The 23,102-nt window shown below is 39.1% G+C and overlaps 1 non-coding gene across 1 annotated transcript; it reads left to right on the top strand.

The window, feature by feature from the left end:
- The first annotated feature begins 14,915 nt into the window (after positions 1-14,915).
- On the top strand, positions 14,916-15,022 carry LOC137964326 (small nucleolar RNA R71). The gene has a single exon (XR_011115523.1). It is a non-coding gene; the product is annotated as a small nucleolar RNA R71 (small nucleolar RNA).
- Positions 15,023-23,102: the final 8,080 nt, after the last annotated feature.

The raw sequence follows: 23,102 nt of genomic DNA, 5'->3' as shown, positions 1-23,102 counted from the left end.
ACGGAAATTATATAAAGAATTAGCCAGTAATCAGGCCTAATTATCCTCAACTGAATAGACAAAAATGGAGCCTTGAATCAAGGCGACATATCTTCAATAGCCTTGAATCAAGGCAACTTATCTTCAATAGTATCTTCAACATTCTTCTCCATTCGGCCTGTTCTGGGACTATCACATTCAATTTATTAATGTCTTCACTTCTGCTTGTGAATGAAGATGCCCGGAGTATTCGTTCCCTCCTTTCAAACAAAGGGGCTGAATCAGAAGACGACACAAGCTTAGCAATGGCAACCAAGTTGGTCGAGAAGTACACTAGGAGACCATTGCTAGCATCTTTCACTGTATGTAATAAAACCATAAAAAACGTGAGGATCTTCTTCAACGATAATGACAGTCTAAGGAGCTTTCATCAGCTACATGAAGTACACTAGAGAAGACGTGATAAACATTATTCATAAATGAAATCTACCATCAACAGTCTGTAGTGATTGGATACATGTTATCCTAATTTGAAGATCCTCAAAGGTTAAATGATAGCTTGGGAAAAGAGAATGAGAACTGCCAAGATGGTGTCTTATAATAGTAGTCCTAAAGCCATCAATGTTTGGGAAATCACAACTCTAGTAAGGTTGAATTGTTGTCATGGATTTGGGCTATTCATCTTAGATGAAGGGCTGGAAGCCACAGGTTTCAATTGGGAGCATGTTGAAATGCGGTATCAACATAAAACTAATAATAAAGTAAAAAGGTATATAACCCGTCTAGTATCTTAGTGGGAACTTTATTAATCATAGATGTGGACATAACCATCAGAACAACCCAATCATTCATTACGTTACACTAGTTTAGAGCACTCATACAACATCAAAGGTAATACTTTCTTGGTGGCTCATTCACCACTGTTTCTCACCAGAATTTTGTTGGGCATGAGTTACAACTTGTTTGTGGATATCGCATTTAGACAAAGCTCATACCAACAGAGCATCTATCATGTAGCCAAGAGCTAAATCCACTAGTAAATGCTTCCTTATGGAACTCAAAACAAAGAAGCACATCTGTCACAGGGCAGCTATGTCGACATGAAAGCTGGTTTCAAGAGTCAAATCTTAATCTTATCAATATACAACACGTGATGTGTTGAGAAGATCAAGGTTGAGAAGGTCAATGATAGCCGTGAGTAGATTTTATAACTACCTAAGAATAGATTAGCGAGATTTACGTTATTGTAGAAACCTCTTTTATAAAACTACATCTCCTAATTCAATAGAAATTCAATTTGAAAAGGTAAATACTCTTTCTTGATTTCACATGGTATCAAAGCAGGCTCTCTGCCCGTTCTCTATTGCTTCCTCATCTATCCGTTTGGTCGAGTCATTTTAGGGTTTTTATGTCCTTCTTTTTTACCTTTATCCCCTTCGCTTCCTTCTCTCAGAAATTCTCCACCGTTAGGCCCTTTAACAGTCCCGCCGTGCCAGTCTTTCTCGGTTTATTCATTTCTGGATTGCCACTTTGGGAGGACAAAGACACCTGAATCACACTATTGTCTCCTTCGTTGGCTTGATTCTCTGTTACGATCGTATCATTCTTGCCATCCAAGAAGGTTGTTGTTGTCAGGTGAGGAGTAGACGATGACTTCCCGATTTAAAATGGCAAGTTAGGGGTTGTTGATTGAATCTAGCGCGTTTTTCTGAGATCAGACTCAGCCAAGTCAACCCAACCCAGTTCACCTGTTTCGTTGTTGTTGAGCCGCACCAGTTTTTTTCCAAGTTAACTCGGACCTTGATTTTTTGTTGTCTCGCGTTGTTCAGAATCCAGGGTCGCTCGAATATTATTCTTTGCTCTCCTTTTGTAGAATTTAGGATCTCAAGAAAGGAACTTTAGATCAACAAGAAATAAGAAGAAGAAGAAGAAGAAGAGAGAAGGGGAAGAGAAGAAGAAGAACGTGGAAGAAGAGAGTTTAGATTAAGGGAGAAGAGGGTTGCGTCAAAAAGAAAAATGAGGGTTGGACGAATTTGTAGAAAGAGAGGAGAGTGCTTCAATGCCCTACCTCTTAGCCAATGCCTTTATTTATAGTTTTACAATACCCTTAGGGCTACAACTTGATAAAGCAAAAGACATAAAAGGAATACATATTTACACTTCTATGCCATCTTTATGGAAAGTACCATATTTTACACATATGCCACTCCTTTGATGTGTGGGCTTCTTGTCTTGAGTTTGTGGGCTTGAGCCCATCCTCTAACACTCCCCCCACAAGCTGGAGGAGAAAAGACATCATAAATACCCAGCTTGTCACATATAAACGATAGGATTTTAGATGTAACGAGTTTAGTGAGAATATCAGCTACTTTCTCTTGAGATGACACATGTTTGAGAGAGATTATTCCTGCTTGAAACTTCTCCCGTATAAAATGACAATTCACCTCAACATGTTTAGTTCTTTCATGAAAAATTGGATTTGAAGTGATATGAATGGTTGCTTGATTATCACAATGCAAATTCATGGACCCCTTTTTATAAAAACCTAGTTCGGTAAGAAGGGTCTTAATCCATAAAAGTTCACTAACGGTATGGGCCATAGCTGTATTCTGCTTCGGCGCTAGATCTTGCAACCACATTTTGCTTCTTACTTTTCCATGTAACCAAGTTTCCCCCAACCAGAGTACAATATCCTGATGTAGATTTTCTATCATCAGGAGATCCAGCCCAATCTACATCTGAGAAGCCTTCTATGTTGAAATGCCCAAGTTTTTTATACAGCAATCCTCTTCCTGGAGTTCCTTTTAGATAGCGTAATATTCTCTCTAAAGCCTGCCAGTGGGTAATTTGTGGTTTATGCATAAATTGACTCACCACGCTTACAGCATATGATATGTCTGGCCTAGTTACCGTGAGATAAATCAGTTTTCCCATGAGTCTTTGATATTTGCCAATATCAATATCTTCTTCATTTGTGGCACATAATTTTACATTTGTATCCATAGGTGTATCAACTGGTCTACAACCCTTCATTCCTATTTCTTCAAGGAGATCCAAGACATATTTCCTTTGAGACAATATTATCCCATGTTTGGATTGAAGAACTTCTATACCCAAAAAATATTTAAGCATACCAAGGTCTTTAGTCTTGAATTCCTGACATGTCATCTGTTTCACCTCTTGTATGCTCAAAGCATCATCACCAGTTAAGATAATATCATCCACGTATATGGCCAATAATATTTTCCCTTTGACCGTATCTTTATAATATACGGAATGATCAACTGAGCACCAATGAAAACCAAACCGTAGGAGTGTTTGAGTAAATTTATCAAACCAAGCCCGAGTGGACTGCTTAAGCCCATATAAAGACTTTTTTAACTGGCATACTGACTCCCCTCAACCACATAATCAGGTGGTTGAACCATATAAATTTCCTCACTGATATCACCATTTAAAAAAGCATTTTTAACATCCAACTGATAGACGGGCCATGAGGAGTTAGCAGCAATATATAAGATGATGCGTACCAAATTCAATTTTGCAACAGGAGAGAAGGTCTCCTCATAATCTATCCCATAGCACTGCGTATAGCCCTTAGCAACCAGTCGAGCTTTAAGACGAGCAACCAATCCATCCGGATTATGTTTCACCAAAAAAAACCATCGACAACCAACCGATCTTTTACCTTTCGGGAGTGATGTTAAGTACCAGGTTTGGTTTTCGTATAAGGCGTGCATTTTTTCATCCATAGCCGCCTTCCATCTTAGATGTCTCAGGGCCTCCTGATACAACTGCGGAACGGAAGTAGAAGAAAGGGACACAAGAAACTGAAAACACTCGGAAGACAAGCGATGGTGAGACATAAAATTTGAGATAGGATGCGAAGTAGTACAAGAGCGACGTTTTTTTCTTAAAGCAATAGGCCGAGTATCAAATTCAGGCCAATACATAGGAGGAGAAGGACTTACCTCGGGTGGATCCAACAACTCCATAGGTGAAGGTATGGCCGATGCATCAGGGGATGGATCCACTTCAAGATTGAACGACACAAGCGGACAAGGAGTAGTAGAAGGACAAGTCCATCTTGGAGGAGCATCATGAGAGGAGTAGAAGGGAGTATCTTCAGAGAAAGTCACATCCCTAGAGATAAACATCATCCGAAGGGTAGGATTGTAACGGACATAACCTTTCTAGGTGCGAGAGTATCCCAAAAAAATGCACTTCATAGACCGAGGATCAAGTTTATTTTTATGTGGAGATGTAACATGAACAAAACACATTCATCCAAATATTTTCAAAGGAAGAGAAAAAGGATCTTCACCATTAAATAACACAGAGTAAGGAGTTTTAGGATGAAGGACTGATGAAGGTAACCTATTAATGAGAAAGCATGCTGTAAGTACAGCATGAGGCCAATAGAAATAGGGTACCTTCATGGAGTACAGGAGGCCCCGAGCAACTTCAAAAAGATGACGATTCTTCCTTTCAGCAACACCATTTTGTTGAGGAGTATAGGCACATGATGTTTGATGAATATGCCCATTACTCTCACAAAATGATTTGAAGTCATGAGACATGTATTCCTTAGCATTATCAGATCTAAGGGTTTAAATTTTCTTCCCAAATTGTGTCAAAACCATAGCATGAAAATTTTTAAACAAAGGAAGAATTTCGGAACACTCTTTAAATAGATATAACCATGTCACTCAAGAAAAATCATCAACAAAAATGACAAAATATTTAACTTGGGAAATATTTGAGACACATAAAGGGCCCCATACATCAGAATGTATTAGCTCAAATGGTGCAATACTTGTAGTTATAAGACGAGGATAATATGTACTCCTGACATGTTTACTAAATTGACAAACCTAACAACTGATATTAGAAAGTCCTTTTAAAGATGGAACCAAAGAACGAAGTGAAGGGGTAGACAGATAACCAAGTCGGTTGTGCCAAAGTTGGGCCTTAGATGTAGTGGACGATAATGCAGCTAATGGTGGAAGAGTGAAGTAGTACAAACCCCCTTTTTCATGGCCGCCACCAATCACCCGCTTCATAGTGAGATCCTGAAAGACACAAGAAGACGGTGAGAAGGTGATAGAGCAATTTAATTGTTTGGTCAATTGGCTAATCGAGGACAAATTTAAAGGAAATTGAGGAACAAACAAAACATCTTGAAGGGGAATAGATGAAGTAAGAGAGGAGGAACCTTTGCCAAGGACCTTGGTTTGGGTACTATCAGCAATAGTAACGAATTTATGAGGATAACAAGGAGGTAAGGACTACAACAAGTGTTTGTTACCTGATAGATGTTCGGAGGCCCCGGAGTCGATGATCCAAGAGGAAGAGGAAGAAGAGGAAGAAAGCATACCTGAGGCAATAGTAGTGGCAGCAGTAGATGATGAGGGAATAGATGATTCCATGAAGGACTTCATTTTATGAAATGTAGCATAGTCCTCAGCCGTAAGAGTCACATTTCCGGATGTTGATTTAGCCATATCTTCATTTTTCTCAACGCTAACTGAGATTGGGTTAGCTATGGCCCAATCAAGCTTGCCATGAAGTTTCCAACATGATGCCACAAAGGTGGTTCTGACGACCACAATAAGTGCAAAGTTGAGGCTCAGTATGGGAAGAATTTTGACCCGTTCTACCACCTCTATTTTCAGCCCCTCTCATAGTTCGACCCCCTCTCATATTTCTGCCCCGTCCTCGGGATGAGGAAGATGTTCCCCAATTTCCAGAGAACATCGCTGATGGAGCATCAATAGGAGGAGGGGATGGATCTGGTATCCTAAGTAATGTAACACTAATATCATCGAAGGATGGAAGAGTAGAAGAACTTAGAAGTTGAGTTTTGGCCACCTCAAGGTATGGTTTAATATTCAATAAGCAAATGGCTGCTGCCAAAGCTTCTCTTTGTCGTTCTTGAACGGCAATATCAGTGAAATATGGCTGAGCTAGTTTCCATTCTTGAAGAAGACCGCGAAAGCGTGCCAAAAATTCGTGAATATTATCTCCATGTTTCTTATGCAGCATATTTTGTAAGACATTGTTGGCCACCTGCTCTTCCATGCTATTAATCAGCCAACTTATCACCATGTTATCATCCTTAACCCACTTGTGGTAGGACGCATCTTCTTCATCAATCCAAGGAGGAAAGTTAACAACGTGGCTCAAGAGGTCACGAGTAATAAGAACCCTCCGAACCAATTGTGACCAGCTCATGTAATTGGAGAGACCTCTAAGTGGAATTGAAGTAATACGGAGTATATCACTCTTATTACTATTGTATCCAATCTCCATGATGAGGCAAGTAAAATATGGAGGTCAAGGGAAACTGCCTTCTTCAAAGAACAATTACTCTATGTAATTTGAAGAACCCGTAGACCAAATCAATCACCAACAAAAGAGAACAAGAACCAATTTCTTTCACAAGGGCAAGCACCAAATTATCAACAAATTTGTGCCTTTAGAAAGTGATAATAACATCCAACCATCACTCAACTTCTCTTGTATTCATAAGAACAAAGAGAAGAAAGTAGATGCAACCGATTAAGCCTTAATCCAAACTCCAACACAAACGAGCAATAGACAAAAATTTAGAGAAGATTTAACGACAAACCAAGACACTTGGAAGAGATTTATCTTCAGCTCATGGGAGACTACAACGTAAGAAAAAATTCAATTGTTGAAGTTAAAAAAACAATGGAACTACAAAGGGTAAATGGCTGTTGGCATTACATCAAACATATAATTGGCATCCAACAAGATAACACAAACCCATGAGCAACCTTAAGTAGGAGAAGATACAACAACATGTGCTAGAATTCTACCTCAAATGAGATAGATCCAAATTACATAAAGGTAATTGAATTTCACCCATCAATCTTAATAAGATGCAAACAGCAAATGATCTTGATCACTCTTGTAATTGATTTACAAGTGATGTAGAATTTAGTTACATCGGCTTTAATACCTCGCAAGCGTACAAATCGTTCATGTAATTTAGCGGGAAGCGAGGGTCATATCCACAGGGAGGACTGAATTTTGTGTATTCTTCAGTCAACTAGCCTAACCAAATATGATGAATTAATATTAACTAAACACTAATTATATCCTAAATTATCAAGCAATCATCTGGTTAACTACCTGCACAATAGGAAACGTCCACTCTGGATTTTACGGTGATTCATGCTTCTCTCGAGCGCCATGTAACCACGGATCCGATTTCTCAATCCTTGCGTCTAACCCCTCTCGGGCGCATAGAGTGAAAGATAGAAATCGGATTAAAATACCAAAATCCAACCTCAATTATAATCCTACCCTAATTAGCTAATTTAATCAAATATCCAAAAAATAAATATTCAATAAACATTAATTATCAAATTAGATTCAATAAACATTCAAAACCTAAGTTCAAACTATATAAAAAATTAAATAAAAAATGATGAATTATTCCCCTTCTCCTTCGTCTCGCTCGGGCAGCAACTCGTTCTCACGGGTGCTGTAATTTCCCGAAATTAATGACTTCGGGTAGCAAGAGTGAGTGGCCGGAGGTAGAGACGATGCCGGCGACAAAGGTTAGAAGCCAACTGACGGAGGTAACGTCCGGCGAAGAACGAAACAGAGCTGACGTTCTCTAACCGGCTCTCTCGAGTCTTGGTTGGAGTCGGAATAGCTCTGGGAATGGTCGAAAATATGTAATAGACGCCGAAGGATGGTCGGAAAGCGGAAATGGCACCGGAGAAGCCCTCTCGGACCACTTCTCGGCGGCCTGGCGAGCAGAAACTGTCGAACTCACCTCGACGGTGACTCTCTCGAGCTCTCCTCGGGTTTGTTCTCGGTTACCGGATGGCGGTGGACGGCGGTAGATGACTGTGGCGCGACGAAAGACAGTGGCCCGGCGAACGACGGTAGGAAACTCCTCTCGGGTCTTCCCCTGTTTCCGGTCCAAGGTCCTCTGTTTTGGTCGATCTGTCTGTTTTCTCTTCACGCACCCCCCTCCCCCCCCCCCCCCCCCCCCCCCCCCCCCCCCCCTTCGACGCTTCTCTTTCCTTTAATACCAATTTTTCTTTTTTTTAAAAATGATTTGCCTAAAAATCACCTCCATTTCACTAAGGGCATTTTGGTAAATATCTCCTTCTCCACCAAAATCCTCCTGAAATTTCATAATTGAATCCATAAAAAGTATTTCAGGAAGAAATAACCTTAAAAACAATGAAATATAATTCAGAAGAGAAAAATATGCAATATAGACAGTGATTAATGCCAAATTCAATAAATACACGTTTCATTTGAAAACCGATAAATAACCACCTATAACACAATTATAAAGGTTATTCTATTATAATTAACCTAGTTCTCATGTCAAAATATAGCATTTATCACACCCCCGAACCTAAATCTTTGCTAGTCCCTAGCAAAACAACAATCGAACCAAAATTAAGCCTAGGAAAACAAAATGCCACTTTCTTAGGGAGCACGATTGCATTTAGAGCATGCAACAAGCCGTTAAACCCCTACTTTGCAGTAGTGGACGAGTTATGTCTCGTGAGGGTTTGTATGGAATTTACCCACAAAATTCATCTAAATCAATAATATAAAAAGAAAATTGAAGAAAATTTACTCCTCCTTAGCATATGACTAACACTTAGTATCGTAAAATATCTGAAAATCATATGAGATCCAGCGCAATTTGAAAACCTGTGTAAAATATAGCATATTATCAATCCAAATACACTCATTGTTACTCCACCTGAACCAATGTGACCCATAAGCAATTACTTCAACATAAGAAAGAGGCAACAAATAACAATAAAATCCTGGTCACATCACAATTAAGAGAAAATAGTAGAGTAAGCCTGTTGTCTGACAATCTCACAAAAGAAATATGCCAATTTCAATCTTGACTTGCAACTTCTTTCAAATTACAATTTATCATCAAAGTTAAGGAAACTCATTGCTTCCATATTTAAAACCATTTTACGCTATTACCAGCACACTTTTGCTATTACCAGCGTAATTTTTGTTTCACTGAATACTTTTGGTATTACCACCATTTTGTATTCGTCTTCACTGCACATGCACTTATTTTTAAGTAACCGACTGTTCCGATGAATGTCCCTGGGTTTGCCCAAGCTGTTTCTGAAGTTATCTGTCTTTTGCAAGCAAGAGCATTTCCATTTGCATTCATACATTACAACAAGGAATTTCACTGAGGTATAAAAAGGAATGAGTTCAAACAGGCATACAAGACTATTCAGACTATCATAGATCAACACTAGATTTACATATTCTCTTTTGCAACTAAGTTCCAAGTCTAATACAATAGTAAGTTATCCCACTGAATTCTCATGGATCACAACAAATGATATCAGATTTCTAATAGGCATATTCTACACAGTTTTTACGAAAAATTTTGAAACACATTTGAGCCACTTATTTTAACTCTACTAATGTTAACCACATACTAAGAGGAGTAATTTGAAAACGACGAACAGAAATAAAAAAAAATTATTGCTAAGACATAAAAGAGTCGTTTCCTCCCCCCCAAACCTAAACTTGACATTGTCCTCAATGGGGAAAAGTTAAAACACCAGAACGACTACAAAAAGGAATAGCAACTTAGCTAGTTATACTCCAGCAGGGTGAGGGTTAAGCTCCCTCAGGGCTCCTAAATCCATAGGTGGGACTATATGTGTTTGGTCATCAACAATAATACCGAAAAGTCAATAAAGACCCCCAGGAATGATACATAGTCTCCCTCGAAGAAGGTTTACTCGTATCAGCCGTACCCGTAGGTAATCATCCGTAGATGAAACCGCTATCCCACATCACACTTTGAAGAAATCTCCGTGTGACTGGCCACTGAAGACAGCAGGAATCACGCGCTGAACACAAGTCCTTAAGTTACTCACCATAAGGTTTTCATTCAATACTTCAAGATCGAACTGGTCAATCCCAGAACGGTTGTTTGAGTACAGACCTCTCAAACTTGGGACCAAAAGTCTGGTCATCGACTACCGGAACCATTTATGCTCTCAGCCGGCAAATAAGAATGAATAAACCAAAAAAATAAAATAAAAATAAAATTGTAATGTATAAAGGGATAGAAACGTGGGGATTGCCCACAATGTGCTAAGTTTATAGTCGTAAGCAAGACTCTGACGCATTCAAGATGAAATGACAGGTTCCTTCAAGAAAATCACCATCACCTCCTCCGGTGTGGGGACATTCTCAAGATATGGTTTGAGCCTCTGACCGTTAACTTCAAAGACCGACCCGTCTCTGTGATTGCAGATCTCAATAGCACCATGAGGAAACACCTGTGTAACTTCAAATGGACCGGACCACCTGGATCTTAGCTTCCCTGGAAACAAATGCAATCGTGAGTTATAAAGTAAAACATTCTGCCCAACAGTAAAAGACTTGCGAAAAATAGATTTATCATGTAAAAGCTTTATTCGCTCCTTATACAGTTTGACATTCTCATAAGCATCATGACGTATCTCCTCCAACTCATTCAATTGCAACTTTCTCTCCTCACCCGCTTGAGTTAAATCAAAATTCAAAGCTTTAATGGCTCAATAAGCTCTATGCTCAAGCTCAACAGGTAGATGACATGCTTTGCCGAACACTAGGCGAAATGGAGACATCCCAATAGAAGTCTTATAAGTGGTTCGATAGGCCCATAAAGCATCGTCCAATCAAGTAGACCAATCTTTCCTATCAAAGTGAACCGACTTCTCCAAAATCCGTTTGATCTCCCTATTAGAGATTTCCACTTGACCACAAGTTTGCGGGTGGTACGGAGTGGACACCCGATGAGTGATGGAATATTTCTTCAATAAGGTCTCAAATGCTCTGTTACAAAAATGAGATCCCCCATCACTGATGATCGCTCTCGGGGTACCAAAACGATTAAAGATATTTTCTTTTAAAAACTTTACCACCACTTTGTGATCGTTTGTGTTACATGATATAGCTTCAATCCATTTAGAGACATATTCAACAACAACAAGGATGTATTGATAGCCAAACAAGACAGGAAAAGGACCCATGAAATCAATACCCCACACATCAAACAATTCAACAAATAGAATGGGGTTAAGAGGCATCATGTTCTTCCTAGACAAACAACCAATTCGTTGGCATTTATCACACACCTGAAAAAATTCATGGGCATCTCTAAATAATGAAGGCCAATAGAAACCACATTGCAAGACTTTTGCCGCGGTCTTTCTAGCACCAAAATGTCCACCACATGCATGGGAATGACAAAATTCAAGAATGTTGGCAAAGTTTTGCTCATGTACACAACGCCTAATGACTTGGTCAGAACACACCTTGAACAAATAAGGGTCATCCCAAAAAAAATGTTTGATTTTGGAAAAGAATTTCAACCGATCTTGTTTACTCCAATAATCAGGAATCTTATGAGTTACAAGATAGTTGACTATGTCAGCAAACCAAGGCAACTGGGATACTTGGAGAAGTTGTTCATCAGGGAAGGAATCATTTAAAGGAATCCTTCCTGAGGTGCTACACAGATCCTAGATAGATGATCAACAACAACATTCTCACAACCCTTCTTATCTCGAATCTCAAGGTCAAATTCTTGAAATTGCAAGATCTTTCTAATCAAGCGAGGTTTAGTGTCCTTGATGGATAATAAGTACTTCAAAGTAGAATGATCAGTGAACACTATAACCTTTGACCCTAACAGATATGATCTAAATTTGTTCAAGGCAAACACAACAGCTAGCAACTCCTTCTCAGTGGTAGTTTAATTCAATTGAGCATCATGAAGAGTGCGGCTAGCATACTGAATAACATAGGGCATTTTATCCGTCTTTTGCCCCAAAACAGCCCCCAATGCATAGTCAGAGGCATCACACATCAACTCAAAAGGCAAAGACCAAATAGGGGGTTGGACAATGGGTGCAGTGGACAAACATTTCTTCAGTGTCTCAAAAGCATGAATACAGGCATCATCAAAGGCAAAAGCAACATCTTGAGCAAGCAAATTCGTCAAAGGACAAGAAATTTTGCTAAAGTCTTTAATGAAACGCCTATAGAACCCAACATGGCCAAGGAAAGAACTCACCCCCTTCACAGAAGTAGGTGGTGGTAGATTGGCAATTAGGTCAACCTTGGCTTTGTCCACTTCTACACCCCGCTTAGACACTACATGTCCTAAAACAATTCCTTCTTTTACTATGAAGTGGCATTTCTCCCAATTCAAGACTAAATTGGACTTAATGCAACGGGACAATACGAGTGAAAGATTGTGCAGACATGTATCAAAACTAGAGCCAAACACAGAAAAGTCATCCATAAATACCTCTAAAAAGTCACCAATCATGTCGGAAAAGATACTCATCATGCACCGTTGGAAAGTGGCGAGCGCATTGCATAAACCAAAAGGCATGCGCCTGTAAGCATAGGGGCCAAACGGACACGTGAATGTGGTCTTTTCCTGGTCTTCTGGAGCAATGGGAATTTGATTGTAGCCGGAGTATCCATCCAAGAAGCAATAAAAATTATGGCCGGCCAATCGCTCTAGTACCTGATCAATGAAAGGTAGTGGGAAGTGATCCTTCCTAGTGGCGGAATTAAGTTTTCTATAGTCAATGCAGACACGCCACTTGGTGGTAGTTCTTGTGGGAATCAATTCACCACTTTCATTTTTCATTATCGTTATCCCCCCTTTCTTAGGGACAACTTGAATTGGACTCACCCAGGTGCTATCGGGAATAGGGTAAATGATTCCTATCACAAGCAACCTGATGACTTCTTCTCTCACAACCTCCAGCATATGGGGATTTAACCTACGTTGCATCTCATGTGAGGCTTTAGTCCCCTCCTCCAAATGAATACGATGCATGCATATGGAGGGGCTAATCCCTTTTAAGGTATCAAGAGTCCACCCCAATGCCTCTCTGTGTGCTTGTAAAACTTCAGTCAATTGTTCCTCCTGTTCAGTACTCAAATCAGAGGAAATAATGACTGGTAATGAATTCATGGGCCCCAAAAACGCATACTTCAACGTGGGAGGAAGTGGCTTAAGATCTAGATTGGAAGGTTCAAGAGGTTTGTCCAAGTCAAGATGAAGATCCTGTGGATGATCAGTTGTGATAACTTCATAAGCTTCCTCCAACAGAGGTACATAATTGAGTAAAGCATCAACCTCTCGGAAATATGTTTCCTCATCAAAATAGTCCATGTCTAAAGATGTTATGCAAGACTCAAAAGATTCAAGAGTGGATTCGTCATCAAGCATAACAGTTTCTATCTTAAATGCAGGACTCAGATCATTAGACTCAAGTGGGTGGTGCCCGACATTAAATACATTCAATGAGACCTTAAAATTTCCACAAGACAACTCCAACTCACCACTTTTACAATGAATGATAGCATTAGATGTGGCTAAGAAGGGACGTCCTAGGATGATAGGAATTTGGTTGGTCACATTGACTAGTGGTTCTGTATCAAGAACAATGAAATCAACCGGGAACAGAAATTTGTCCACTTTTATCAAAACATCTTCAACTATTCCTCTTGGTATCTTGACAGAACGGTCAGCTAGTTGAAGTGTGATGGGAGTAGGCTTCAATTGCCCCAAACCTAATTGCTGGTACACAAAGAAAGGAAGCATATTCACACTTGCCCCTAAGTCAAGAAGAGCTCTCTGGATGGTATGTTCACCAATGACACATGAAATTGTGGGACATCCAGGATATTTAACTTTAGGAGGAGTGTTGTGCATCAGAATTGAGCTTACATTCTCAGTAAGAAAGACCTTTTTGTTAACATGTTGTTTTCTCTTCTGTGTACAAAGGTCTTTCAAAAATCGGGCATAGACAGGGACTTGCCTAATAGCATCAAGAAGTGGAATGTTAATGTGAACCTTACTAAACAGTTCCAACGTTTCATGCATGCTATCTCCTTTCCTAGGTGGGCCCGATAACCTCTGCGGATAAGGAGCTAGTGGGACTTGGTTAGGGATTTGCTTGGCTGTTGGTGAAGAACTTGGAGGTTCTTCACCCAATGATGTGTCCCCATTGTCATCCTTTGATTCCTTAGACTTAGTGGTCCCTACCCCATTGTTCAACTCACGACCACTCCTAAGGGTGGTTATGGCTTTGGCTTGCTCATGGTGGGGTTTGGAACTCAACCCACTCTCATGTGTGCTTTTGGGGTTAGGAATGGTTTGACTCGGGAGTCTATTTTGTGCTTGTTCACTCATGTGGCTGGCCAACTGACTCACTTGCATTTCAAGTTTAGCAATGGAAGACTGTGTATTCTGCATGAATAATTGAAGTGTATCCTCAAGTGAAGGTTTTTGTGGAATCAATGGCTGTTGAGTGAAGTGTGGGCGCGAAGCTTGGGGTTGAGTAAACCATGGAGGACCTCCAACCTGTGGGCCCTTGGACCATGAGAAATTTGGGTGCCTAGCCCAACCCGGATTATATGTTTCCGAAAAGGGATCGTTCCGGTTTGGTCTATGAAAATTTTGGACTGCATTCAAGTCCTCAATGAACTCTGGGTAGGATGAACTAGATGGACACATTTGTGTGGGATGAGATGAACCAGAGCATATGGCACAGACAGTAGATGGGTTAGGAGTAGGTGAACTCTTGGATACCATAAGGGCATCAATTTTTCTAGTCAACCCTTCAATCTTGGCCATGAGCATGGGTGTTTCACTAACCTCATAGAGACCCCCTCTTTTGGCTTCGTGGGATCTCCTATCAACATCAAATGATGAACCCCATTGCTGAGATTGATCACTCAACGTTTCAAAAAAATCCCACGCCTCACTAGCACTCTTACCCATCAAACTCCCACCACTCATTGCATCTACCATGGATCTAACCTGGGGTGTAAGACCTTGATAAAAGTATTGCACTAAATGCCATTTCTCAAACCCATGATGTGGACACCTACGGATCAAATCCTTCCATTTCTCCCAAGCCTCATAAAAGTGTTCACCCTCCTGCTGCATAAAGTTGGAGATTTCTCTCCTGAGGGCTGTAGTTCTCTGAATGGGAAAGTACTTGGACAAAAATTTCGTGACTAATGTGTCCCATGAAGTAATGCTGCCCACCTCTAAGGAATTAAGCCATGACTTGGCCTTATCCTTAAGTGAAAATGGAAAAAGTCTTAACCGGATAGAGTCATCTGAGAAATTCTGAAATTTGAAAGTTGCACAAATATCTAAGAATTCCTTGATGTGGTAATATGGGTCCTCCTTCTCCAACCCATAGAATGTAGGGAGGAGTTGGATCACACCCCGTTTCAACTCATAACTGGTGGTAGTAGTGCATGGCAATATAATGCAAGAAGGTGATGTGAAGTGGGATGGGATAGAATAATCCCTCAGGGCTCTATGGTCACCTGCTACAGGTAACTGTAATGGCTCACCCTGATTGGCCATGGTAGCTCCTAACTTGACTTCGGGTGTTTTCCTACAAATATGTTCTACCTCTTCAACAAAGGGAGCTAATGGTCCACCTAGGGAGCGGCACCCGTGCATAAAAACACAAAAAGAAACAAAACGAACTATCAAATTAAGCTAACAAACTCACTACTAAAAATATGAACTAACTAGAAGAAATAAAAATAATTCCATACAAAATCACCAAGCTAAAATTATGAAAGCAAAAAAAAAAAAAAAAAAAAAAATAATAATAATAATAATAAATAAATAAATAAAAATAAATCTAACCTAAGACCATGGAGAACAAAGAAATACACTTAATACATTCCTCCCCGGCAACGGCGCCAAAAACTTGATGTAAAATTTAGTTACATCGGCTTTAATACCTCGCAAGCGTACGAATCGTTCATGTAATTTAGCGGGAAGCGAGGGTCATATCCACAGGGAGGACTGAATTTTGTGTATTCTTCAGTCAACTAGCCTAACCAAATATGATGAATTAATATTAACTAAACACTAATTATATCCTAAATTATCAAGCAATCATCTGGTTAACTACCTGCACAACAGGAAACGTCAACTCTGGATTTTACGGTGATTCGTGCCTCTCTCGAGCGCCACGTAACCACGGATCTGATTTCTCAATCCTTGCGTCTAGCCCCTCTCAGGCGCATAGAGTGAAAGACAAAAATCGGATTAAAATACCAAAATCCAACCTCAATTATAATCCTACCCTAATTAGCTAATTTAATCAAATATCCGGAAAACAAATATTCAATAAACATTAATTATCAAATCAGATTCAATAAACATTCAAAACCTAAGTTCAAACTATATAAAAAATTAAATTAAAAAATGACGAATTACACCCCTTCTCCTTCCTCTCGCTCGGGCAGCAACTCGTTCTCACGGGTGCTGCAATTTCCCAAAATTAATGGCTTCGGGTAGCAAGAGTGAGTGGTCGGAGGTAGAGACAACGCCGGCAACGAAGGTTAGAAGCCGACGGACGGAGGTAACGTCCGACGAAGAATGAAACATAGCTGACGTTCTCTAACCGGCTCTCTCGAGTATCGGTCGGAGTTGGAATAGCTCCAGGAATGGTCGAAAATATGTAATAGACGCCAGAGGATGGTCGAAAAGCGGAATTGGCACCCGAGAAGCCCTCTCGGATCACTTCTTGGCCTGGCAAGCAGAAACTGTCGAACTCACCTCGACGGAGACTTTCTCGAGCTCTCCTTGGGTTTGTTCTTGGTTGCTGGACGGCGGTGGATGACGGTGGACGACGGTGGCGTGGCGAAAGACAGTGGCCCGGCGAATGACGGTGGGAAACTCCTCTCGGGTCTTCCCTTGTTTCCGGTCCAAGGTCCTCTCGATCTGTCTGTTTTCTCTTCACGCCCCCCCCCCCTCGCCTTCGACGCTCCTCTTTCCTTTAATACCAATTTTTCTTTGTTTTAAAAATGATTTGCCCTAAAAATCACCTCCATTTCACTAAGGGCATTTTGGTAAATATCTCCCTCTCCACCAAAATCCTCCTGAAATTCCATAATTGAATCCATAAAAAGTATTTCAGGAAGAAATAAACCTTAAAAACAATGAAATATAATTCAGGAGAGAAAAATATGCAATATAGACAGTGATTAATGCCAAATTCAATAAACACGCGTTTCATTTGAAAACAGATAAATAACCACCTATAACACAATTATAAAGGTTATTCTATTATAATTAACCTAGTTCTTATGTCAGAATATGGCATCTATCAACAAGGAGTCAAGATTATAACATCAATTTAGTCATAGAAATAACTCTTTACAACATATAAAGCTTTATCTTGACTTGATGTGACTTAAAATTCAAGAAGTAAAAAAAAACAGTAAAAAGGAGTATGTAAATAAGAAAAGGAAACAAAAAAAATTAAATAAGAAGATGATGAACTTATCTCTTTATGACTGAACTCCTTTTACAACTTCTTGAACAGATTTCATAATAACTCCATGAAGAGATCCTAAACTCCTTGCTTTGATACCATGTAGAATTTAGGATCTCATAAAAGGAACTTTAGATCAACAAGAAAGAAGAAGAAGAATAGAGAAGGAGAAGAGAAGAAGTTGAGCGTGGAAGAAGAGAGTTTAGATTAAGGGAGAAAAGGGTTGCATCAAAAAGAAAAATGAGGGTTGGACAAATTTGTGGAAAGAGAGGAGAGTGCTTCAATGCCTTACCTCTTAGCCAATGCCTTTATTTATAGTTTTACAATACCCTTAGGGCTACAACTTGATAAAACAAAAGACATAAAAGGAACACATATTTACACTTCTATGCCATCTTTATGGAAAGTACCATATTTTACACATATGCCACTCCTTTGACGTGTGGGCTTCTTGTCTTGAGCTCGTGGGCTTGAGCCCATCTTCTAACACCTTTTATTGTCGTTTCCCATCATCATGGTGAATGAGCAACCTTCAAATGGAGGCAAGTTTGATGCTGCCAATCCATATTTTATTCACCATTCCGATCATTTAGGAATGGTGCTTTTTCCAAGTCTCCCAATGGGGATAATTATTCGACATGGTGTAGAGCCATGACGATTTCTTTGAACGCCAAATCCAAGTTAGAGTTCATAGACACCACAATGCCGTCAGCCATAGCCAAATCAGACGACTATGCTTCGTGGAAAAAAATGCAACGATATGATTTTCTTTTGGATTCTCAATTCACTGACACTGGATCTTGCAAACAAAGTCATTTTTTTTACCACCGCTTAGGAGGGAAGAATTTTGGCATAATTTTTCTCAAAGCAATGCCCCTCATATTTTTCAAATTGAGAGGGACATTGCTTGTCTTGTTGAAGATCAGATGACTATTGCGGCTTATTACACAAGGCTTAAAAGATTATGAGATTAATTAGGATCCTATAATGACATTGTTTGCCCTTGTGGGACAAACCATAAGAGATGCAATTTCTCATGGGATTTAATGAGTCCTACACTGCAATCCGAGTGCAAATTCTATTAATGAATCTACTACCTGATGTTGCCAAAACTTACTCTTCCATTGTACAAGAAGAGAAACAGTGAAGCCTGGGGGCTGCACGTGAGACGACAGATAACTCAACCATGGTTGTTCGAAGGGGTGAATCAGTGGCTTTGGTTGTTCAACATGGACAAGGTTCTTCTTTGTATTCCAACACTTCTAATTGAAAACCTTTGCACTACTCTTATTGTGACCGCGACCATCATGTTCGAGAAACATGCTAGAAGTTGAATGGGAACCCACCGGAACACCCTAAACAGGCATCAAACAGGCCTAATCAAGGAAGTATTCATTTCAAACGTGACAATAGTCACCAGTCTTCCATCAACAATGTCAAGGAAGGTCAAATAATGCAGTGAGTGCCAATTGTGACAAATGGGCTCTCTGATTTTAAAATCCAGCAAATGTTGATGCTACATCCTCCGGTTTGTTACAAACATTATTGCGACTCCATCAATTAATTTTCGACAACAATGCAACATACCACATTTCTTCATCTCCAACTTGTTAATAGTAGTAAGAACACCCTTTTGTCACCAATTGTTATGCCAAGTGGAGAACATGCTCTGATTACTTCCATTGAGAATTTTCCTTTGAATTACACAGTTACAATAAAAAATGTGTTTGGTGTGCAATCTTTTAATGTGGATTTAATGTCTGTGAGTCGATTTACCAGAGATCTCAATTGTTCAGTAACTTTTTTCCCTCATTGATTTATTTTGCAAGATTTTATGACGAGGATGACGATTGGTTTGGATGAACAATGAGATAGACTATATTACTTGATTATGTTAGCACCAGAGAAGCCAAAACCTCCAACTCCATCTACAACAACCACTTCTTGTTGTTCATCCAATCCTCAGGTCACCTCCACCGCTTTGTGGCATCACCAATTGGGGCATTTGTTTTCCTCTAGATTAGAATTTATAGCAAGACATTTGCTAAATTTCTCTTTCCAGTCTAATAATGCTTGTGATATTTGTGCCAACTTCCATTTTTTGTTAGTTTAATTTCGTCTGTTAGACCTTTGAATTAATTCATTGTGACATTTGGGGCCCCTATAAAATTGCCTCTTTCTGGTGCGAAATATTTTTTGACTATTGTAGATGATTATTCTAGATTCACATGGGTATTTTTTATGTATCAAAAAGTGAAACACAACATTTACTTGCCAATTTTTTCTCATTTGTCCAAACACAATTTTATATTTTTATAGCCAACATTCGGTTGATAATGGTGGAGAATTCTCCTCTATGTGAGAATTTTTTAAACAAAAAGGGATCACTTATCAACATTCTTGTGTCTATACCCAACTAAATGGGGTTGTAGAGCACAAGCACCACATATTCTTGAGTCAGCTCGAGCTTTTCATTTTAAAGAACTCCTTCCTTTACATTTTTAGATAGAATGTGTTTCTACTGTTGTTCACATAAGTAATCATTTGCCCACACCACTCCTTTCTTGCCAAACTCCTTTTGAACGACTTTATGGAAAATTTCCTTCTTATTCCCATCTTCGAGTTTTTGGGTGTCTTGCATATGCTACTAATGTGCACATCCCCCATAATTCGTTCCTCAACCCAAACACAGTATTTTTCTTGGCTATCCAGTTGGTCAGAAAGCTTACAAGCTATATGATTTTGCCACTCATCAAAAGTTCACTAGTCGTGATGTTGTTTTTCAAGAAACTATTTTTAATTATGAATCCATTCCATCCACTTCCCCAAATTCAGCCCCAGATATTCCTTATTTTGTACCCGATCCTTCTCCACTAGTCCAACAACCCTTACCACTAGAACCAGTTTCTCTCATCCTACAACCCTTACCACCGACTCCAGTTTCTCCTCAACCATCATTTGCTAGTCCTCCACCCGAACCAATTTTACACCATTCTCAACAACCTCATAATACTCCCACAACTTTACGTGACTATGTCTGCAACCAAGTGACGTCTCCTGACCATTTGTTGCCTTTGTCATCTGGTCCACAAAAAAGTACATGCTATCCCTTTACCAATTTTGTCTCTTATCATCGTTACTCACCACAACATTGCTCTTTTACTGCTACTGTCATTCAAGATATTGAGCCTACTTCTTATTCCATAGAACCTTCTCATTCCCATTGGCAAGAAGCAATGTAATTTGAATTGCCCGTTTTAGAAGTCTACCACACTTGGTCCCTCACTTCTCTTACTCATAGTAAGAAGCCTATTGCTTGTCATTGGGTTTATAAAATCAAACAGCACTCGAATGTTACTATTGAGTGTTTTAAAGCTCATTTGGTTGTCAAAGGTTACACACAGCTGGAAAGTATAGATTACCATAACACTTTTTCTCCCACAGCTAAAATGATTATTGTTCATTGTTTATTGGCTTTAGCAACTGCCCGAAATTGGTCTCTTCACCAACTTGATGTCAACTATGCTCTTCTTCATGGTGATCTCCATGAAAAAAATTATATGTCTTCACCTCCTGGTCTTCGGCAAAAGGGGGAGAATCTCTTTTGTCGCCTTCACAAGGCATTATATGGCTTAAAGCAAGCATCTCGACAATGGTTTGTCAAGTTCTCTATAACTATCTAAGCTACTGGATTTTATTCAATCTAAAGCAGATTACTTGTTATTCACATGTTAGAAAGATAAATCTTTTACAACTTTGTTGATATATGTTGATGACATTATTATTATGTGTAATGATGTCAATGCCATATTAGCTCTTAAGAAATTTCTGCATAGTCATTTTCAGATTAAAGATTTGGATGATTTGAAGTATTTTCTGGGCATCGAACTTTCTCAATCAAAGAAAGGTATTTTCATCTCTCGACGATAATATACTTTGGAAATTTTAAAAGATGGTGGATTTTTTTGTGTTAAACATATGAACTTTTCCATAGAGAAAAACATAAATCTTTCAGATTCAGATGAATTGCTTAAAGATCCATCTTAGTATAGGTGGCTTGTTGGAGGCCTAATTTATTTAACTATTACCCGGCCAGATATCACCTATTTGGCCCATGTGTTAAACAGATTCATGCATGCACCATACAAACCACATATAGAAGTTGCCTTGCGTGTATTGTGTTATTTGAAAAGTAGCCCAAGACAAGGTTTGTTTTTCCCTTCTTAGAACGATTTATCCTTGCGAGTTTTTCTGATTCGAATGGGGCTTGTTGTCCAATATCTCGTAGATCCACTTTGGGTTATTGTATTTTTTTGGGATCTTCTCTTATTTCCTGGAGGACAAAGAGACAGAAAACCTTATATCTCTCCTCAACAGAAGCTGGATATAGAGCCATGACAAGTATATGTTGTGAATTATCCTAGCTACGCTCATTATTAACAAAGTTGAGAATATTACATCTGAAACCAATATTGTTATATTGTGATAGCATATCTGCTTTACATATAGCAACCAATCTCGTTTTCCATGAAAGAACCAGATATATAGAGATGGATTGTCATTTTATTCGTGACAAAATACAAGATGGTTCGGTTGTAACCAAATATGTTGCGTCAACAAATCAACTTGCGGATGTGTTCACCAAACCATTGGGAAATGAAGCTTTCTCAACTATGATGCGCAAGTTGGGAGCTCTTGACATTCATTCTCCAACTTGAAGTGGAGTGTTGAGAAGATTGAGAAGATCAAGGTTGAGAATGTCAATGATATTTGTAAATAGATTTGCAAGATTGTAGAAATCTCTTATATAAAGCTACATCTAATTCAATAGAAATTCAATTTGGAAAGGCAAATACTCTTTCCTAATTTCATATGATGCAAGTCAGGAAGGCCAAAAATATGAAGGCTTTGTTCAGTCTGATGGAATGTGCCCAATATTCATAAAGGGGCATATGACTCATCACCAAATATGGTCAAAAGATCATGTTCCGCAGTAACACACATAAAGTATAAAGATCATGCGAGGAGAACTGTCAAGTAGTTATCACATTTGTCCAACAATATATTCAGGAGTGACTTGAGTCTCAGTCACTTTTCATCTTTCCTCTTACTTTTGCTACGATGGAACAAAAAATGAAAAAAGGTGCAAAATAAGATAAGAAGGAAGAGAGAAAAGAAGAAGAGAGAGATAAAAGAACTAGGGTATGTTGAATGGGACTCTCTTAGGGCTAAGCACGACACGCTCTTTCTTTTATTTCCCAGATAACTACCCCTTGAGACATAAACCTTCATAATTCACTAACTATACTTCTAAATAACATGAAATCTGGATTATAGACTTCTTATACTAATCTAATCTTACTGACACTATTACAAATTTTTAGAAAATATAAAAAAAAAACTTAAATAACCCTACTCTCTCCCTCAAATTGGTATATATATGTTTAGAACCCTCAACTTGTTAAAAAATACCTTAACTCACGTTTACCTAAAGTTTTGGTAAAAATATCGCCAAGTTGGTCACCAAACCAAAATTAAGGGGTAACAACTTCTTCATTACAACGTCTCAGATGAAGTAGTAGTCAATCTCTATAAGTTTTGTTTACTCTTAGAACACCGGATTGCTTGCAATAAAAATAGTTATTTGGTTATCACAGTACATGGTCATGGATTTCTCAACGTGTAGGTTCAACTCTTGGAGAACAAACTTAACCCACATTAGTTCACTTACAGTGTGTGTGCCAT

Source organism: Aristolochia californica, unplaced genomic scaffold (genome assembly GCF_029961685.1).
Source record: "Aristolochia californica isolate CCGP_79_NKW_82.1479 unplaced genomic scaffold, dmAriCali1.0.hap1 SCAF_4, whole genome shotgun sequence".
Classification (NCBI taxonomy): Eukaryota; Viridiplantae; Streptophyta; class Magnoliopsida; order Piperales; family Aristolochiaceae; genus Aristolochia; species Aristolochia californica.
Note: the sequence above shows the minus strand (reverse complement) of the source record. Positions and strands in the feature narration are given on the sequence as shown.